The following is a 20,885-nucleotide window of genomic DNA, read 5'->3' on the forward strand; positions in this document are numbered from 1 at the left end:
CCAGCATTGAGCCGTGATTAATTAGAGAGATCCAAATTTCTGCATGTCTTATGGCACACATTTCTTTGTCCTCCCATCTTTTTTGTTCAAAGGCTTGACCATCAAGTTCCACTTCCTGTGCCTTGTCAACACTGGTGTAAATGGCTCACTATGTGAGAGAGACACTGAATGTCGGAAATATGACACCCAGCAAATGGCAACACAGTAATAAAGGCAAACATGCAAAGGGGAATTATGTTCCATTCTCTTGAGTAATGTATAAAATACAGAGACTGGTTCTAGTCTAGTTAGAGCTAGTTCTGAGTTACATGGAAATATTGAGTCCCATACCACTGAATAAAAGCATATAGGCTGCTCTACCGCTAGTAAAAACTGATAGCTAGCCAAATAATGTAAAAACATTAGTGGAAAGAAAAACTATGAGAGATGGAGGAGACTAATAGCAGTTTGGTCGCTAAAGCTAAGCCTCAAAGCCGAAAGGAGCCATTTTGTTTTATCTTTTGGAAGCAAAACAATCCCACATTATCCAGCAGAAACTGACTAGAGAATTATTGTTCATCTCTGCGATTTTGAGATGTCTAATCACTTAATACTCTTAACCAATTTCCATCAAACATTTCCACAAACAAAACCCTTTCTAAGTCACCTAAATCCCTTTTTTGGGAAATGGATGATTTATTTTAAAAAATACATAAAGATGTGCTTTGCGGCTATATGTCAATGCTTACTATTGCTGAAATCTCTGTCCAGCACTTATCTTTGCAATTTCCCCCTATTCTTCTCATAATCATACTTGTCCAGGGTCTCTTGGTGGGTAATTTAATATTTGGGGGAGGCTTTGTGGTAATTTCTAGTGGCACTAGTGGCACATGCACAGGATACCAAAAATATGGCAAAAATCCCCACTGAGCGTAGCTTTCATAAGCATTTTTCTTGTAGGACAGTATCAACTCACTCTGAGTTAATGCACTAGGTGGCATCGCTTGGGAAGGTTCTCTCTAGTCACAATGAATTTTTTCCTAAAAGCAGTTTTGCTCAAACTTACTTTTTTTGTGATGACCTATTTAAGAGAACAGCATGTGGCAGTGAAATTGTGTTTCCTGCTCAGGAAAAATGCAACGGAAACTGTTGTGATGTTGAGCACAGCTTACAAGGACAGCGCTATGGGAGAAACTCAAGTGCATGAGTCGTTTCCTCATTTCAAAAAAGGTGAAGTGTCGATTGATGACAAACCTTGTTCTGAAAGTCCATCAATTTCCCTAATGGACGAAAATGTCAACAACATTTAGGCACTTGTGCTCGAAGACTGACGATGGATCATTGAAGGCATGGGGGTGTTATCTGGACTATCTTGGAGCTCAGTTCAGCGAATTTTAATGGAATATTTAGGAATGAGAAGGGTCAGTGTGAAATTTGTGCCTTGGGTTCAAGACTGACCAGGACAAAGAGCATCAAGTGGAAACATGCCGTGCTTTGAAAGAACAGCTCCAAAGAAACCCAGACTTCCCGCCCCTGTCCCCAATGTCATTACTAGTGACAAGGCATAGTGCTATTCTTGAGACCATGAAAGCAAACATCAATCAAACCACTGCAAGACACCATTGTCACTTGGCCCAAAAAAAGCTTGTCAAGTCAAACCAAAGATCAAGATGATACACCTTTTTTGTTTTAATGTAAGGGGGATTGTGCTTTCAGATTTCATTCCACCAGGTCAGGCTGTTCATCAAGCTTTCTATTTAGAGGTTCTGAAAAGATTGCGTAACAGTGTGTGACCAAAAAAGGCCTGATTTGTGGCTGAAGGGGTACTGGTTATGCCTCCACAACAGCCATCTCAGTGTGCCAGTTTCTGGCAAAAAACAGCATGCCTTTCTTGCCCCACACGCCTCACTCTCTTGACCTCACTTTGTGAGACTTCTCTTTGTTTCCACAAATGAAGAGGGACATGAAAGGATTGTGACGTGATGACTGTAGAAAAGGTGGAATAAAAATGAGGTTGGTGCTCATGTCAGCCATTCCAACAGATGTTTGAAAAATGTTTCCAAAAATGGAATCGCAGATTTGACAAATGTACTAAGTGTAATGGAGTGTACTTAGAAGGTGATAAAATTGTTTTGTACAAAAATTTAAATATACAGCTTTGAAAAAAAATCCGTTTTTTGTTTGGTTTTGCTTTGTCTTACCCCCTCCCCTCATATACACTCCAAGGGTAAAGCTCATTTCTCAGGATTCTTTTGTGTTTTTTGTACTTTGTTAGTAGTAGTTCTTAAAATATATACATTTTATTGGTATTTAGAGCCAAATGACCAAGAAATAGTAAAATCAGTCTTCAGATATTTTGCAGGATTGAGAATCATATTATAGAAATACAGTTAATATGCAAGTTGGTATAACTGATTTTAAATTAAAATTGTGTTAGAAACAAACTAAGGTCTGTTAATTATTTTAACTGATTCCCTATTGTAGGAAGACAAACAAATTGCAACTGATCATGAGTTTATAGCAGGAAAATGCTGAGGGAAATCTTGGGATAAGATCTCAACAAATCAATTATAATTAAAATCCATAAATTAAATTTAAGAAGGTTCAACTACTCTTAGTCTTATGATGTTATACTACTTTTTGGAAATGTGCTATATTTAAGATGTCTTCAAAATTTTCTCTGCTGTAACTATTTATTTACTTACTTTTGAGCCCTCACTTATTTCTAAGTTGACGCTTAATTTTTTATAAGCTTGCAAAAGAGGAAATTCATGTTGTACTGTAAATAATGAGAGTTGTAAATAAAATAATTTCATTTTCCTTTAAAAGGTTAACTAGTGGAATTTAAAGACTACTGAAAGACACTGTACCAAAAAGAAGCAGTTGACATTCAACCATTTCAAGATATAACACATGAGCAAGGGTGGCACTGAAGGAAGAAGTCAAAGCTACACGGAAAGCATTAGCCAAAAACAAGGCTCTAGGATCTGATGGAATTTGGAAGCCAGCTAGTTGGTCAACTGACTGGAAGACACCCATATTTGTACCCATCCAAAGAAAAGTGACTCAACAGAATGCATGAATTATGGAACAATAGCATTGATATCACATGTAAGTAAAATTTCCTGAAGATCATTCAACAATGGTTGCAGCAGCACATTGACAGGGAGTTGCCAGAGGTTCAAACTGGATTCAAAAGAGAATGGGGAATAAAGGACCCTACCATTGCTGACCTCAGATGGATCTTGGCTCAAAGTAGAGAATACAAAAATGATGTTCACCTGTGTTTCATTAACTATGCAAAGGTATCCAACTGGCTCGTAAAAAACCATGGATAGGATTGAGAAGAATGGGAATTTCAGAATGCTTTATTGTGCTCATGAGGAACTTTTACGTGGGTCAAAAGGGCATCTTGTGACAGAACAAGAGAATTCTGCATGGTTTAAAATCAAGAAAGGTGTGGATCAGAGTTGTATCCTGTCACCATACTTATTTAATATGCATGCTGAGCAAATAATCAGAGAGGTTGGATTATGGATATGAAGAAAAATGTGGTGTCAGGATTGGAGGAAGGCTTATGAGCAACCTGAGATCTGCAGATCTATAACTTTGCTTGCTGAAAGGGAGGAGGACTTGAAGCACTTGCTGATGAGGATCAAGGATGGCAGTCTTCAGTATGGATTACAACTCAATGTAAAGAAGACCCAAATCTTCACAGCTATGCCAATAGGTACTATCATGAGAAAGGAAGAAAAGATAGTTATTAAGTACTTCATCTTGCTTGGATCCACAATCAGTATTCATGGAAACAGCACTCAAGAGATCAAAGGAAGTTTTCATTTCATTGGGTGAATCTGCAGTACAAGATTGTTTACAGTTTTGAAAAGCACGGGTGTTACTTTGAGGTCCAAGGTGTTTCTGACCCATGATAATTTCAATTGCCTCATATGCATGTGAAAGTTGGACATTGAATCATGAAGACAAAAGATCAATCCATTTGAACTATGGTGTTGGTGAAGGATAATTAAAATACCACGGACAACCCACAGAATAAACCTATCTGTCTTGAAAGAAGTACAGGCAGAATGCTCTCCTTAGATGCAAGGATGGCGAGACTTTGTCTCATATATTTTGGACATGTTATCAGGAGAGACCAGTGCGGAGAAGGACACTGTGTTAGTCTGGCTGGACTAGAGAAACAAATCCACAAAAGCTCATATGTATAAGAGAGAGTTTTATATAAAAGGTAAGTGTACATTAAGACAGCATCCCAACCCAGTCCAGTCCAAGCCCATAAGTCCGACATTAGCCCATATGTCCAACACTGATCTACAAAGTCCTCCTTGAACTCGCAAAACACATGTAATAACACCGACTGCAGGAGGAAAGCAGAATCACTAACCATGTAAGCATTTCAGCGCTGCCAGGGGTCTCCACTAAGCTTCTCTATCACGCAGGGCTGCATCAAGGTAGGTCCATGTGGCTTCTCCTCAGGGATGTCTCGCAGGAAGTGAGGCTTACTAGCTGAAGTAGGGAACAGGCTAAGGCAGCCGCACACTGGTCCTACCATCAGAGAACAAGAGACCCAAGAACTAGAAAGGTGAGGCTCACCAAACCATTTATAGCTCCAGCCTTTAATTAACCCCACATGTGTTTATCGGCCAGGTTGGCACAATAAACCTTAACTATCACAGACATCGTGCTTGGTAAAGTGGAGGGGTAATGGAAAAGAGGAAGACCTTCAAGGAGATGGATTGACATAGTAGCTGCAACAATGGGCTCAAATATAAGAAGAATTGTGAGGATGGGGCAGGACAGGGTGGTTTTTAGGGCCCAAGTGGATGGAACCTTACAACAATGAAATCTAAACATGACAGTAATTCCATCTCCTTGTCATCATCGTTTTACTTGGAAAGCTCTTCTTTAGGAGTTGGGCTATTTGCATTTTCTCTTTGACTTTATTATTTCCACTCCTATTGAACCTCCAAGTTGTATTTGAGTATATGGTCTGTGCTGAAAATAACTTTATTCATCATTCTTCTCTAAAACAAAAAAACAAATTGGCGCTTTTGTAAAAATATTTCTATGAACATCAAGTTCTAAAGAATTTAAAACAGATTCTGGTTTAAGTTAGCATTGCATTTTTTATTAGTACATGGTTTATCAAAACAATATGAACATTACAAACTTTTTTTAAAAGAAAAACGTTTTTAATTCTTTCAGTTAGAATACCGGTTACCCACTGGTATATTGGAACTCACTTTAGCCTCATGTGCGCCAGCATTGAAGTCCTCAGTGGCTGATGGTTCTGAAGCAGACCACCAGGTCTTTCTTTGGAATGATCTCAAACCTCCACCTTTGGGTTAACAACAAAGGGCACTATCTTTCTGTTCCCCCCAGGGATTCCCTCCAGTGAGGAGATTACACTCAAACCAAACTCACTGCCATCCAGTCAACTCAGAGTCTAAGTGACCCTGTCGTACAGAGGAGAGCTGGCCCTGTGGGTCTCTGAGATTGTAAATCTTTACTGAAGTGGAAAGTCTCATTTTTCTCCCTCAGAGTGGCTGGTAGTTTCAAAGTGCTGACTTTGTAATTAGCATCCAATGCATAACCTACTACAAAAATAACAACATCCAAATGACTAACAAACATAAGAAAAGGTGCTCACCATCAGTAATCATCCAGGAGATGCAAATCAAAATAAGGGTGAGCTATCACTTCATACCTACAATGGCAACCAAATTACAGACAACAGAAAACAACAAATGCTGTAGAGGGTGTGGTGAGATTGAAGCACTTCATACACTGCTGATGAATCTGTAAATATGTACACTGATCGTGGGCAGTGATATGGTGCTACCTCATACAACTGGGTGTAGAAATTCCGTATTAGCAGCAATACATCTGATGATTACATACAGTAAAGGTTTAAGAGTCATAACACACAAAGACATACACATTCCCATATTCGTTGCAGCATTGTTGAAAGTAGCCCAAATGACATGAGGAATGGATAGAGACATTTTTATAAATACACACAATGGAATAATATGCATTGCTGAAAAAGAATGATGAAACCACAAGACACTTCTTGGCATGGATGGACCTAGGGGACATTATGCTGAATGAAGTCAGTCAATTACAAAAGAACAATGTTGTGTGAAACTACTACTCTACGAATAAAAACCAAGACAGTCTTAGAAACCAAAGGGAACAGATATTGAAGGTTCCCAAGGGAAAGAGTGTAAGGGTGTGAAGCTGAAGGTATTGACTTGGGTTAATGGTGCGATGGAGGTCCATAAGAGAGGGAAGCTAAATCAAGAGAGGAGGAGGGAGATGGAACACAGGGGCAGAAGGTTGCTATGTGGTTTGCGCCGTGTAATTCAGAGTTTGCTATCAGACAGAGAGCACGGTAAAGAAAGGCCATTACAGCAGATGTAGTTAGGTTAAGATGTAGTTAGTACTTTATCATTTGGGTTCCTTTTGGACACATTTTAAAGTTGTTTCAGGTTTTATTTATTTCTGCTTTCTTTTCAATTGAGATTTTTCTGCTTTGTTTAGTCATTGTGGTTGGAATTTGTTGTTGTTTGTTAGCTTCCTGTTTTTTTCTTGTTTTGTATGATTTTCTGTCTATAAAATTCAATATAAGAAGATTACTATAGAGACAGTAAATGGATTGATAATTGCCTAGGAGTATGGCAGGGGAAGGTGGAGAGCTAGCAACCATATATACAAGAAGAAAGGTTCTGAATTGATTGTGGTATTGATTGCATAAGTCTATTTTCTTAATATAATTGAACAATTAAGTTGTATGATATATGCTAATAAAACTATTTTAAAATCATTTAAAAATATGCTTGCATGAACAAAGAAAATAGAGAGACAAGATAGTTGGGGGCATTGTCTTATTTTAGAGCATAATAAGCATGGATTAAAATTTTCTTAATTAAATATGGAATACCAACTTAAGTTGCAAGACAACTTACCATTCCACTAAGTGTAAAGTATAAATGTGGAAAAGGAAAATAAATGTTTTTCAGTAAATAATGAGAGAACTAAGGGCTAGTCTTTTATATAAGAAAATGCTCCAGATTTTAACAGCATGAATGTGAATCTGCCGTGCACCTGTCTTCAATTTTATTGTATCCTTTTATTACAGCTAAAGTAATAACATTCTCTTATGATACAAAGTGATCTTCCCTATTTGTGAACTGCTGAGATGCTTGGTTTGTTTGTTTGCTTAGGGACGTTTTTTCTAGTGAAACTATAGGCAAGGAAAAATTTATAAATTCACCTTTTTGCCAGCCAGTCATTTAGTATAGACTTCTTAATTGATATTGAAGATATTCACGTTATCTTTCAGAAAAATAGCTAGATATGAAAAGCCAGATGTGGTTGAATACAAAAAGATAAATGTTCTATTATCCAATTGCTTTATTATGAGGCACATCTTTGTTATTCTTAATTCTGACTCAGCCACCCTATGTACAACAGAAATATTGCAAGATCCTCCCCATCCTCACAGTTGTCATATTTGATCCCATTGTTGCAGCCCTGGTGTCAATCAAATCCTGGAGGATCTTCTTTTTCACTGACTTACTTTACCTCGCCTGATGCCCCTGTCCAAAATGTTTCTCCTGATCACAGGTCCAAAGCCCATGAGACAAAGTCTCACCATTCTTGCTTCCACAGAATATTCCATGGGTACTTCTTATTTGCTCCTCTAGCAGTCCACCATCCTGTCAATATTCTTGGCTAGCACCATCATTCAAATGCATCACTTCTTCTTCAGTCTTCCTTATAATAAGGACCTTATTCATTGTCCAGTTTTGACATACAGAGGAGGTCATTGTCAGATGCAGTTTAGTTCTCAAAGTTGCTCTTCAACAGTTAAAGAGATCTTATGCAGCAGACTTTCCCAAATGCAATATATTGTTTGATTTCTTGACTGGTATTTCCATGATCTATTGTTGATTCAAGCAAGATCAAATCCTCAACAACTTCAATCTTTTCTCCATTTATCGTAATGTTACCAATCAATCCAGTTATATGATATTTTGTTGTTGTTGAGAACTGTAATCCCTACTGAAGGCTGCAGTCTTTGACCTTCATCAGCAAGTGCTTAGAGACCTCCTCATTTCAGCAAGCAAGATTGTGTCATCTGCCTATGTCAGGTTGTTAATAAGCATTTCTCCAGTCCTGATGCTATATTCTTCTTCATATAGGCTAACTTCTTGGATTATTTGCTAAACATACAAACTGAGTAAGTGTGGTGAAAAAATACAAAACTTGCACACACTTTTCTGATTTTAAACCACTCAATAGCTTCTCATTCTGCTCAAACAGCTGCCTCATGGCCCATGTGCATGTTTTATAAGCTAAATTCAATGTTTTGGAATTTCCATACTTCTTATAGCTTGTTATAGGCCACCCAGTCAAATGTCTTTGCACAATCCATAAAACACAAGTAAACATCTTAGTGATACTCTGTGCTTTGAGCCAAGATCTATCTGATTCCAGCAATGATATCCTGTGTTCCATATCCTCTTCTGAATCCAGCTTCAATTCCTGGCAGCTACCTGCAAATGTACTGCTGCAACTATTTTAAAAATTATCTTCAGCAAAGTTTTACTTAGTCTATAGGCATAAAGACTATAATAAGCTGAATATTTGAAGTTTATTCTTTTTCCAATTTGTCCAGTGAAGTACATAATTTGATTTTAAAAAGAATTTTATTGTGCTTTTATTGAAAGTGCATTTATAGACCAAATTAGTTTTTGGTCCACAATTTATACACATTTGGTTTCATGATATTGGTTGCAATCTGGACAATGTAACAATGTCCCTACTTCTCGGTTTCTATTTCCATCTTTCTTTCTTTCCTGCTCCTTCCTGCCTGCTGCGCTGTTTTATGAGGTAAAGGGGACAAATGCTGCCCTTTTGTTTTTATAGGGTGCAGTGTTCTGAGAAGTATATTCCTCCCTGGGGTTGTTGTTCACATTATATATCTGTCTACTGTTTGGCTAAATGTTGATTCCTGGGGTAGGTTCAGCATAGGCTAAATGGTTCTCTAAGGGCCACAATCTGCTGGGTTCTATCTGACCAGTAAGTCTGATCATTTTTATTTTATTTTATGATTTTGAGTTTCATTCTACTTTTCTTTTTCCAATCTTTCAAGGTTCTTACATTGTGATCTTGATCAGAGCAGGTGATGAGTTTAGCAACGCACCATCTAGTTCTTCTGTGCTCAGTGTAGACTGTGAGTTCATGTGGTCTATTAATTATTTGATCAATTGTTTGAGCCTTTGCTTTTCTTTATTCTTTTTTGCTCTGGATAAGGAGAGACCGATGTTTGCATGTCATGTGGCCATGTGCAAGTGTTTCAGATCTCAATTGATACTCAAGAGAGTAGAGCATAGACTATTGTCTTTGAGGCCAATGCTATGTTAATTGGCCTAGATGTCTCCTGAGGGCCTAAGCTCCCAAGCCCAATGATTCAGTCCTTCCAGTTATTTCATTATAGGTAATATATATATAGCACATAAAAATACATACAAAGAAATATCTTCTATCATTCCTATATGCACTCTTACATATACTTACGCATACTTCCATTCTAAAAAAGATGTTCTTAAGGAACTTCATCAAAAATCAAATTCATTTCAATTGAGTTGGTTCTAATACACAGTGATTCTATAGGACAGAGAACTTCCCCAGAGGGTTTCCAAAACTGCAATCTTCATGGAAGTAGATCTTTCTCTGAACTTAAGAGCCAAGCACTTAACCAGCAAACCATTAGGGCTCCGGAATATATATACATAATAGGCTGATGAAGCTGATGAGACAACTAACTGGGGAGAGTCGAAGAAAAGCAAGATTAGTTGGCTTCTTAGAAAATGGACGAGCAACCTCATCTGTGGGAACCCTAATTGAGATGCAAATTTGACTATATATCTGAAATCAAATGCATTAAGCGAATACATTTTAAATTGTAGAAGTCTGAGTTTATCTTTGTCTATTCCCTTTGGGTACAGATCCGTTAAAAACAGTGTTTTTTTTTTCCAAATCAAGCATAGGGACTGATAACTAACAATAGGCTTATTACTGTGCTCCTAACACTTGCTACACAAAGTTGTGTTGTTCATGGACCAGCTGTGTCAACATCAATCTGGGAGCTTGTTAGAAATGCAGAAACCTCAGACCTCACAACCCATTCCTGGGGGAAAAGGGGGAAAAAAAAGCATTTCAGTAAGATTCCCAGGTGACTTTAATGCACATTAAAGTTTGAAAAACACTCCTTTAAAAGACTCCACTGCATTGTAGACGTTATTTTCTTCCATTTACTGATTTTTACCGTAAGGGCAGAGGAGACGTTGAGCTTTCTTTGGATCTTCTCCACCATGTAACAGAATGAAGTTTGCATTTCTACAGGGAGTGATTTACCCAGAACTATGGCTCAGGATCAGCAATCATTTCTCCTGCAGTTTATATATTATAGAAAAGATGGAGCTGAGAAGCCTTGAGTGTTTAGTTGGATTTCATAAAAAATTCCCCAGAATACCAAGTACTCTTTAAAGCATCTCACCCTCTCCTTTCACCACCTCTGAAAAAAGTTGTAAGTTAAAAGTAGAAGGGATGTCGCCAGAGGTCAATGAAAGCAGACTTTATTCATTTAACAAATCTTTATTAAATGCCCATTATGTACCAACTATCATAATAAGCACTGAAAGAATAGAGTTAAAATGAATGTTTTTTAAATGAACAAAAATGCTAACATTTGAAAAAGCAAACTTCTAATTATTTAAACCAAACACTTCATTTTTTGTTGATCTATTTTTTAAAAAAGAATCAGTTTTAATATACATCGAATTATCCAGGATCACAGCTACCATTTGAGATATGTTTATCCATTGATCTATTTTTTTTAATTTCGCTGAGGAATATTTTTCATTACAATGCATCTACTCAATTATCAAGGACAGCAAGGGCTGTCCTACGATCATTTCATGGAAAAACCTTACCCCATCCACCCTACAACCATGAGAATGCCCTGTCAGGCTTCTTTTTGTTCTCAAAATTCAAAGAACATTTAAACAGAGCACAATTTTAGTGACTCAAAGATGCTGTGTAAGTCTGGGTTGACTAGAGAAACAAATCCAGAACACTCATATAGATGTAAGAGAGAAGTTTATATCAAAGAATAATTGTATATTAAGAAAGCATCCCAGCCCAGTCCAGATCAAATCCATAAGTCAGATATTAGCCCATATGTTCAATACCAGTCTATGAATTCCTCTTCAGGCTCATGTAACACATGCAATGATACCAAATACAGGAAGGTCAGTGGTTAGAAAGTCTTGTGGATCCAGTGGCGGCGGAAGCATCTCAGTTCTGGTGTGGGTCTCCACGTGGCATCTCCAGCCCCAGGGATCTGGCTCCATCAGCTTAGCTCCATGTGGCTTGTCAAGAGGAAACTCTCACAGGGAAACAGGCTGAGAATGTGTCTGGCATCCAGCGAGCTATTTATCTTCTTAGTCTCTCCAAATGAGGTAATCAAGATGCGACGTGATTGACAGGCTAGACTCCACACCTTCCTTCGAAAAGTTGACAGGAGATTATATAACTGCCACAGATGCCAAAAGTGCTGTTGTAAATTGTGGTGCTCAGAATACTTCTGCAAAGGGCCAGAAAAGATGAAACATTACTTTGTGTGTGCATAGACATGTGGATGATATGTCAAGAAACAATAGCTTCATATTTTGATAGTTTTATTTGTAGCAATCCTTTTGGTTTACCTTTTTATAATACAATAACTATTTAAGGGCAGTTATGTTTTAATAATAAATTGTACATACATATAATAAAAACATTGAAATATAACAAAATTGTTCAGGAAAAATTGATGAGTTGTTTTAGCATCTTCTAGTTTATTTCTCTGGGTTCTAATATCCATTGCAATGGCTACACAAAATGCATGCATAAAATTCATAATTAAAGTGTTTATTGTGGAGGTCAACAAGTTGCAATGCCAGTGAGAAGTGCTCAGGGTAGTTGTTTACCAGGACATGTGACAAGTTTCAAGTATGCTAATACATGTTCAAAGGAGCATAGCACGCTGCTGTGGGTCTCCACCTGAAGGCATTCAGCTGAAGCTTTTTGGGTCAGCAAAACAAGCTCTGTGAATGAAGTGTCCAGAGGCACCTGACTTCATTAAGCCTCAGCCAGAAGGTACATAGTTCCACTCCATAGGTCGCCAAGCAATAAAGTGCCCCCAATTAAGTGATGGGAGGTATCCCACTCCACAAGTCAGCCTCCTGCACATCTTTACTTGCTCTGTGGGTTGGGAAGTCCATCACTCTGTTCCATGCTCCTGCTTCTGCTGCTGCGCCTTGGATGACACAGCTGTCAGCTGGATCCCAGAGGCTCATTGCACAAGGGTTTTGAGTCCAGAGAGCTGGCTCCATTTCTGGATTTGTTGATAATGAGATCCCTACTCCTGCTTCTCAGAGAGCTCATTTTATACACAGCAGGATAGCATTCCAGGGATTCCTGTTCTCTATGACTTACAGGTGAACGCTATGAGTATCTTCCCCTATCTTCCTACCAGCCCCACACAGGGAAAGGTTGTTTGGTGTGAATTAAAGACTTTGGGTAGAAGAGCCACATGAAACAGTTCACTGCCCGTGCAGATACTACGAAGAAAAACAAAAGTTGTAAAGTTTAAAAGTTGTAAAGTTCTTAGTATATTGAACTATTGAATTGTATAATGTATGAATTATATTCCAATTGAAAATTGAATACAGCAAATCAACGAAAACCAAAGCTACTTCCCTGTTGAAAGGATCAATAAAATCGATAGATTTCTAGTAAGACTAATCAAGGAAAGAAGAGAAAAATTACCAATTTAGGAATAAAGAAAAATATATCACCAACAAGACTATAAAAGAATACAATGGACAACTATACACATAAAATGGACATTCCTTGAAAACCACAAACTACCAGAGTATTCCCAAGATGAAATGACCTGAATAGTCCTATAAAAAAATTAAGCTGCCTATAGGGTACTAGGATAGGGGCACATAGCAGAGACTAGACATTCTAATATCTTCATTGGCTCTTGTTGTAAGAGCTCCTGTTACATCACCAGGGAATGTTCCTTGATTTAGGAACCAGTTCTTTCCCATAGATGTGATTCCCTAATCCATTGTTCCCACTGGTCAACCTTCACAGAGATTCTTCAGTTTCCTTAAGGAATGGCCTTGTGCAATAGTTTTTGAAAAAGTATTGAATTTTTTCCCACTCTGCTTCCTTCCCATAGCTAATAAGTTCCCAAATGCAAAGTCTCATATCCTCTTTTTGTCCAGATTGATGCTCTTTAGATATTCCATAATGTCATGCAGGCTCACTTCAATCCCTACATATCACATCCATAATTGTTTTTAAGACAGGTATCTCTACTTTGAATGGAATGCTAGGGTGCTATAGGACAGCACCGCTAACGTTTGTAGAAACACTTGTCTAATTGCATTGGTAGGCACCACCTTCCAATATTTTACAGTTCTTACTAAATACACACTCAATTTGCTTTTGCCTTGTGGTCAGGTCTTAGTTCAACAATCTTTTGTTGGCTGGATAAATAGAAAATGAAGAATCACGCATTCTTCAGCCCAGCAAGTCCTGAGGAATCCAGGATGCTGTTGGTGTCCGGTGCCTTCTAGTAGACGCTGACTCACACTGACCCTCGGTACAAGCGAATTAAACCCTGCTCAGCCCTGCCCCAGCTTCCCAATTGTTATCTTTGAGACTATTGTTTCACTCACTGTGCCCATTCATTTCTTGAGGGTCTTCCTTCCCCCCCCAAATCCTCTACTTTACCAAGCACTGTGTTTTTCTCCAGTGACTGGTGTTTCCTGATAACCTGCTCAAAATACCTGAGGCAGAGTCTTTCCATCCTCCCTTGCAAGGCACAGTCTGGCTGCACCTCTTCCAAGACAGATTAGTCTGGTTTTCTGTCAATCAGTGGTACTTTCAGTATGTTTTGCCAACAGCATAATTTAATTGCATCACTTCTTCTCCCTTCTCCCTCATCCATTGACCAACTTCCACTTACAAAATACCATGACTTGAGTCAAACACCTCTTAGTCCTCAATGTGCACTCTTTCCTCTATACTACATTAATGAGATTGTGTGCAGCTACTTCATTTGATTTCTTCAGGCACTTTCCTTCCAATGGGTTCTTAATGCTCTGTAACCCCTTGTACTAGTCCGGCTGGGAGAACTTTTGTTTTCTTTACGCCGAGTTGTAACTCATACTGAAAGCGATTGTCTTTAATCTTCTCGCTAAGTGTTACAAGTAATCTTCCCTTCCAGTCAGCAAAGTTATGCCATTTGCATAACACGGGTTGTTAGTAAGCCTTCTTCCGATCAGCAAGCTTATGCACACATTTGTCTTCAGCGATCATATCAGGAAGGTGGGCACACAATGTTATGATTTTTCCAAAAAACAATAAAGAGAATATAGAAGGCTAGTGTTGTCCAGAGACCCTAGCACACTCTGAAATTTTGCGACTATGAATGCCATTGAACACAATTTTGAAGTCATTGACAAAATAGTCATGTCTTCAAGATTCATGACCTCATCTTTTCCAGCGAATCAGAGTCTTCCCTCAGACATAGTAGGGGTGTTTCTCACTAATGGTTAGTTGTATTGCCTGATTTGTAACTGTGCTCCTGTATTTCCATAGTACATACATTTTCTTTTTTTTTTTTTTTTAACATTTTATTAGGGGCTCATACAACTGTTATCCCAATCCATACACACATCAATTGTGTAAAGCACATTTGTACATCGTTTCTCAAAACATTTTCTCTCCATTTAAACCCCCGACATTAGGTCCTCATTTTTCCCCTCCCTCCCCGCTCCCCCCTCCCGCATGAGTCCTTGATAGTTTATAAATGGGTATTTTGTCATATCTTGCCCTGTCCGACGTCTCCCTTCATCCACTTTTCGGTTGTCTGTCCCCCAGGGAGGAGGTCACACACAGTTCCATGTAATCGGTTCCCTCTTCCCTACCCATTCTCCCTTTACCCTCCCTGTTTTGCCACTCACACCACTGGTCCTATAGGGCTCATCCGTCCTGGATTCCCTGTATTTCCAGTTCCCATCTGTACCAGTGTACCTCCTCTGGTCTAGTCAGTCCTGCAAGATAGAGCACATACATTTTCAATTGCTCCTTTAACACGAGTGACTCTGTGTCATGATCCACACCCTCTCTCAGGACCCCATTGGTAGGGGTCAAACACTCTAGGTACACTTTGCTGTGTTAGCTTGATTAGGTGTGAGATCTGTAGTTCCGAAGATTCCGGAATAGATTTACTCAATATAAAAAAAAGTCAAAAGTAACCTATCTAGTCTAACAATATCCTAATTGACTAAATCTGTCCAAATGTCCTATTACTCTCTCAGAGAAGAGTGCAACAACTTATATTTTAAGGAAAAGCATAATTTACATTCAGAAACACCATCAATTGGTTGTTCTCAAGACCAGAGTAGAGATGATACTAAAGTTGTGCAGCAACTGAAACGGCACAAAAGTTGAATTCCACGTGAGAAACAGGGAAGACTCAAAGTGGCACCCAACATGCTCCACTTGTCACCGCTTGATTTCACTTCATTTTCCAGATAAAGCTCCAACCTCTATTTGTCAGATGTTAGATGAGCTGCAGTTACCTCGGATATGTTGCAAACCTGATTTCGATAGTAAAACAAGGTAAGTCTGAGTCAAAATAATGACTGGGTAATTGCTACACAGTTTCGTTCTTCAGACTTTAAGAACTTAAAGTTTCCTTTGATCTGTTCCAAACGACTCAATTGTTTGCTAGTTTAAATAAATGTGATGGACTCACCAGTGAATGCCCCCATTCCACTTCCATGCTATCTATCTAGCATACGCACTTCCAAGGTCATAACATTTTGCACCTTCTTTTGTCCACTAAAAGAAATCACAGGTCTCCAGGTTCTAAGAAGGGTCTTCTTTTGTCTATCAAGAGGCCCTGCTGGTGTAGTGGGTTACAAATTGAGCGGGCGACTGCCAGGCAGCAGTTTGAAACCACAAACTCTTTCAAGGGAGTAGGAAGCCATTTCAAGGGAGAAGGATGCGGCTTCCTACTCCCGTAGAGATTCACAGCCTCAGAAACCCAAAAGGGCAGTTTGACCCTCTGCAGTAGAGTCACTATCGCTACACTTCATCTTAGCCAAAAGGCTGAGAAGTGATCAGCAGGGTCACTGTCAATTGGAATAAAAATCCATGCCAGTGATTTTGATTTTGAGTGTTTTGTCCTCCAAAAGAAATTAAAGCTCTCCGGATTCGAATACAGTAGTTGAGTAAAGAATATGTATAGAGTTTAAGGTCGATGAACTTTTAAAATTGGATTGCGTTTAGTCTTATTAATGTTTTCTATTCTAACTGTTTAGGATCTAATATCCATTGTAACGGCTACACAGAACTCACAGACTAAATTCATGATTAATGAGTTCATTAAGGAAGTGATGAGTTGTGATGCCAGTGTGGAAATGCTCAGGGTTGAGTTGCTTCTCAGGGCATGTTCTCAATTTTTTTCAGGTTTGCTAATAAATGCACAAAGGATTGGGCCCCTCCTCTGTAAGCTTCAAACCAAAGCTTAAGCTCCACGTGTCAGCAAAATCAGCTCCCTGAATTAAGTGTCCAGAGGCACGCCACTCCACATCCAGCCTGCTGCACAAATCCACTTGCTCTGTGGATTGGGAAGTCTACCACTCTGTATCATGCTCTGATTCCTGGCTCTGGTGCTCCGCCTTTAATACTATAGCGGTTGTCTGAATCCAGGAGGATTTACTACTCAGGGATCTTGGGTCCAGAAGCCCTCCACTCCTGATTCTTGCTGGTAATGAGATCGATCCTTCCTCCTACTTCTCAGACAGCTCATTTTACACCCAGCAGGGTGGAACTCCAAGGAATCTTGTTCACAATTACTGACAGGTGAATCCTATGAATATCTTCTCCCACTTCTTACAATTCAGGAAGAGGTCAATTGGTGGGCGTTGGAGACTTTCACTCCACCATTTGTCTGTTAGTTTGCTGTACTGTGGTGACTTGTGTGTGGCTGTGATGCAGGAATCATTGTCACTGGTATTTCAAATACCAGCAGGGACACTGAAAGTGAACAGATTTCAGCAGAGCTTCCAGACTAAGAACAGACAATGAAGACGGAGTCATCTCCATACTTCTGAGGAAGTAGCCACTGAAAACATTATACATAGCCTAGAAACACTGTCAGTTACTCAAGACCCAATGGACAGAAGCAGAACATTGTTGGAGACAGTGCCAGAGGATGGGCCTCTTGGGTCAGAGAACACTTGACATTTGATTGAGGATCTGGTTTCTCAGAGTGGAGTCGACCATGGTGACATGAGTCCCATAAAGCCTGTGGGACTGGAGTCTTCGGGATCTTCATTTGCTAATGGGGCACGACTTGGAATGGGAAACATATAAACTTAAAATTAGTGGAAGTGGTCAAAAATGAAACAGAAGGCTTAAAGATTGATAACCTATCATTGATGAGCTGAAATGGACTGATATTGCCCTTCAGAAAAACATGATTTACTATGCTGGGAATTAGACAATCAAGAGGAACGGCATGGCATTCATTTTGAAGACATGGTAAAATCAATCATGAAGTATAATGCTGTCTGTGATAGGGTTATATCTATCCACCCTCCAGAAATTCCAATCAATATAACTATTCAAATACAAGCATTAAATTTATGCACCAACGACAAAAGCTGGTGATGAAGAAATAGAGAATTATACCAATGATTCCAGTCTAAAATTGATCAAATATACAATCAAGATGCAATTATTGCTGATTGTAATAAAAAGTTGGAAACAAAGAGGAAGGAGGAGGAGTTGGAAAATACGGTCTTGCTGAGAGAAATAGAGCTGGAGATCACAAGATAGAATTTTGCAAGACCAATGACTTGTTCATAGCAAACACCTTGTCTTTAAAAGCACAAAAAGGGGACACACTGATTTCTCCAGATGGAATACAAAGAGGAATCAAATTGGTGACATTTGTGTGAAGACATGATGGACAAGCTCAATATCAGCAGCTAAAACCAGGCCAGGGACTGACTGTGCAACAGACCTTAAATTACTCATATGTAAGCTCAGGGTAAAGCTGAAGAAAATTAAAACAAGTCCACAGGAGCCAAAACACAACCTTGAGTCTATTCTACCTCAAGAACATCTCACGGACAGATTTGGCACAATGAACAGTAATGACAGATCTGATGAGCTGTGGGAGGACATCAAGACCATCATTCACGAAGGAAACAAAAGTTCATTTCAAAAGACAGGAAAGACAGAAAAGATCCAAGTAGATGTCAGAAGAGACTCTGAAACTTGCTCTTAATCATAGAGTGGCTAAAGCAAATGGAAAAAAGGATGAAGTCAAAGAGTTGAATAGAAACTTCAAAAGGACACTCAAGATGACAAAGCCAATTATAAGGAAATGTGAAAACACCTAGAATTAGAAGCCAAAAGGGAAGCACGTGCTCGGCATACTTTAAACTAAAAGAACTAGAGAAACATTCAAGCCTCAATTTGTAATCTTGAAGATTCTATCAGCAAAATATTGAATGATTCAGGAAGCATCAAGAGAAAATGGACAGAATACACAGTCACTGTCCCAAAAAGAACTAGTCCCATTCCACCATTTCAATGATGAGCTTCTCATAGTAGGTATGAAATAACATATCTCTCAGCACAATACAAGGTCAAAGTGTCATACACATATACGCTAAGTGAGTCTATAGCAAAGTAAGGCAAATTCACAATCACTAGCTGAAATATTTAGGTAGCCTTTTTTTTAAACTAAACACATTTACTTTACAGAATTGTAATGTGTTTAGAAAAACACACTCAGAAAATAAAATTGCTTTTAAAAGTTTGTAGAAAAAATTCTGTTATCCCTCTAGTTCATTTTTCCACAATTTTTGGAAGCCCCTTATTAAGTTGACCCTTTTACCATAGTACAATGTCTGTGTCTCTCACTAAAGATATTTATTTAAAGTCTATTTTTTTCTGATATTAAATTCACCACCCAGAAAAAATCACATGGTTTTGGTGTGTTATTCCGGGCTGAGTAGAGAGAAAAATCCAGGCACACTGATGCATGTGTAAGAAAGAGTTTTATATAAAAAATATATATAGTAATATCAATATATCAAAGAATATATCAAAGAATAGGGAGATAATTAAGAAAACATCCCAGCACAGTCCAGATCAAGTCCCTAAGTTAATATTAGCCCATATGTCTGATACCAGTCTATAAATTCCTCTTCAGACTGATGCAATGCATGCAATGATACCAAATGCAGGAAGATCACAGGTCAGTGGGTGGAAAGTCCTGAGGGTCCAGTGGTGGTGGAAGCATCTCCAGGGCTCTGGCTGTCATCAGTGTGGCTCCATGTGGCTTGTCCACAGGAATGAGTAGCAGAAAGAGTGTGTGTCCCACCTCCAGGGAGGAAGACAGGAATTCCCAGAATCCTCAGGAGAAGGCTATGCCCACATAGAGGCATCAATGGCTATGACCTGATTGATAGACTAGACTCCATCCCCTTCGTGCAAGCGGAGAGAAGATTATGTAACTTCCACAGTTGGCTGTCAGAAAGAATAGTATCTGGGGTCTTAAAGGCTTGTCTTAAAACAAGCAGCCATCTAAAAGAGGTGTCAACTTAGTCCGCATGGAAGAACCACATCAGTTTGTGTGATCCAAGGATTTTAAGCCATAAAACCCAAGTCTGGACCTGGGAACAGTATCAGAGTTTAACATTGAACACCTGGTTTGCAGAAGGCTAAGGATGATCCATTGGCCAGATCTTCACATGGATTAGACATCCAGTGAGTTCGCTCTGATTCCATGGGCCAGGAACGAGAGTAGCCTTTCGGTCAGAGAACATTGTAAAGCCTACTACAGCAGACATAGCTACGCTAATATGTCATACCTTATCATTTGATCTTTTGACTCATTTAAAAGTTGTTTCTGTTCCTAATATTTCCTGTTTTCTTTCCATTGAGAGCTTTCACTATTTTGTCGTCGTTGTTTTTTTGTTTCTTTTGCTTTATATGCTATTCTGTATATGAATTCCAGGATAAGTAAAGCTAAAGAGCTCATAACTAGATTAACAATTACCTAGGGCATGGTAGGGGAGGTTAGGTGGAGGAGGGATAGGGAGCTAATAATAGGGAGTAAGAGGAAGATGTTTTGAAATAGATTGTGGTGATGATGGCCCAACTCTTATTAATGAATTATTATATTGTTAAGATATGTGAATTGTATGCAATAAAACTACTTAAAAATCACCATGAAGCTCCCATTTGGTTATTTTCATGGAATGGTTCCATTCTTTTAGGTGGGCATTGTGCGTCTATCCAATTTACCATTTTCTGCCTTTTGACTTATTTACATTCAATGGAATTAACCAAATGACTTACTTGTGGTATTCTCTTTTTTGTCACCCATTTCCTCTAATCCTGCCAGCTTTGTTTGTTTTATAGAAACCAATTTGAATCCTCTTTCCATTTGTGAGTTCTATTTTTCAATATTTTGTTTACCCTATTATAACAACCCGAACTGATACCAAAATAACTTCTCACCTATATTTTTGGACTATGTGATTCCATCTATAGCAGCTTCTTCCCTGCAGGGTGTTTCTGAAGGTTGTACGGTGACTACAGAGTGAGCCTTAGTCATGGTGAGCTACTGTTCAGGGTGCAAAACCCTCTGCAAAGGTGTGAAAGACTTTCCAGAGGGAGGTGCACACACTGCAAGTGGTGACACCCACTGTCCCTCTCTCTTCCAA

This window comes from Echinops telfairi, unplaced genomic scaffold (assembly GCF_000313985.2).
Source record: "Echinops telfairi isolate 266 unplaced genomic scaffold, ASM31398v2 ScPeMD7_33;HRSCAF=127, whole genome shotgun sequence".
In the NCBI taxonomy this organism is placed as follows: Eukaryota; Metazoa; Chordata; class Mammalia; order Afrosoricida; family Tenrecidae; genus Echinops; species Echinops telfairi.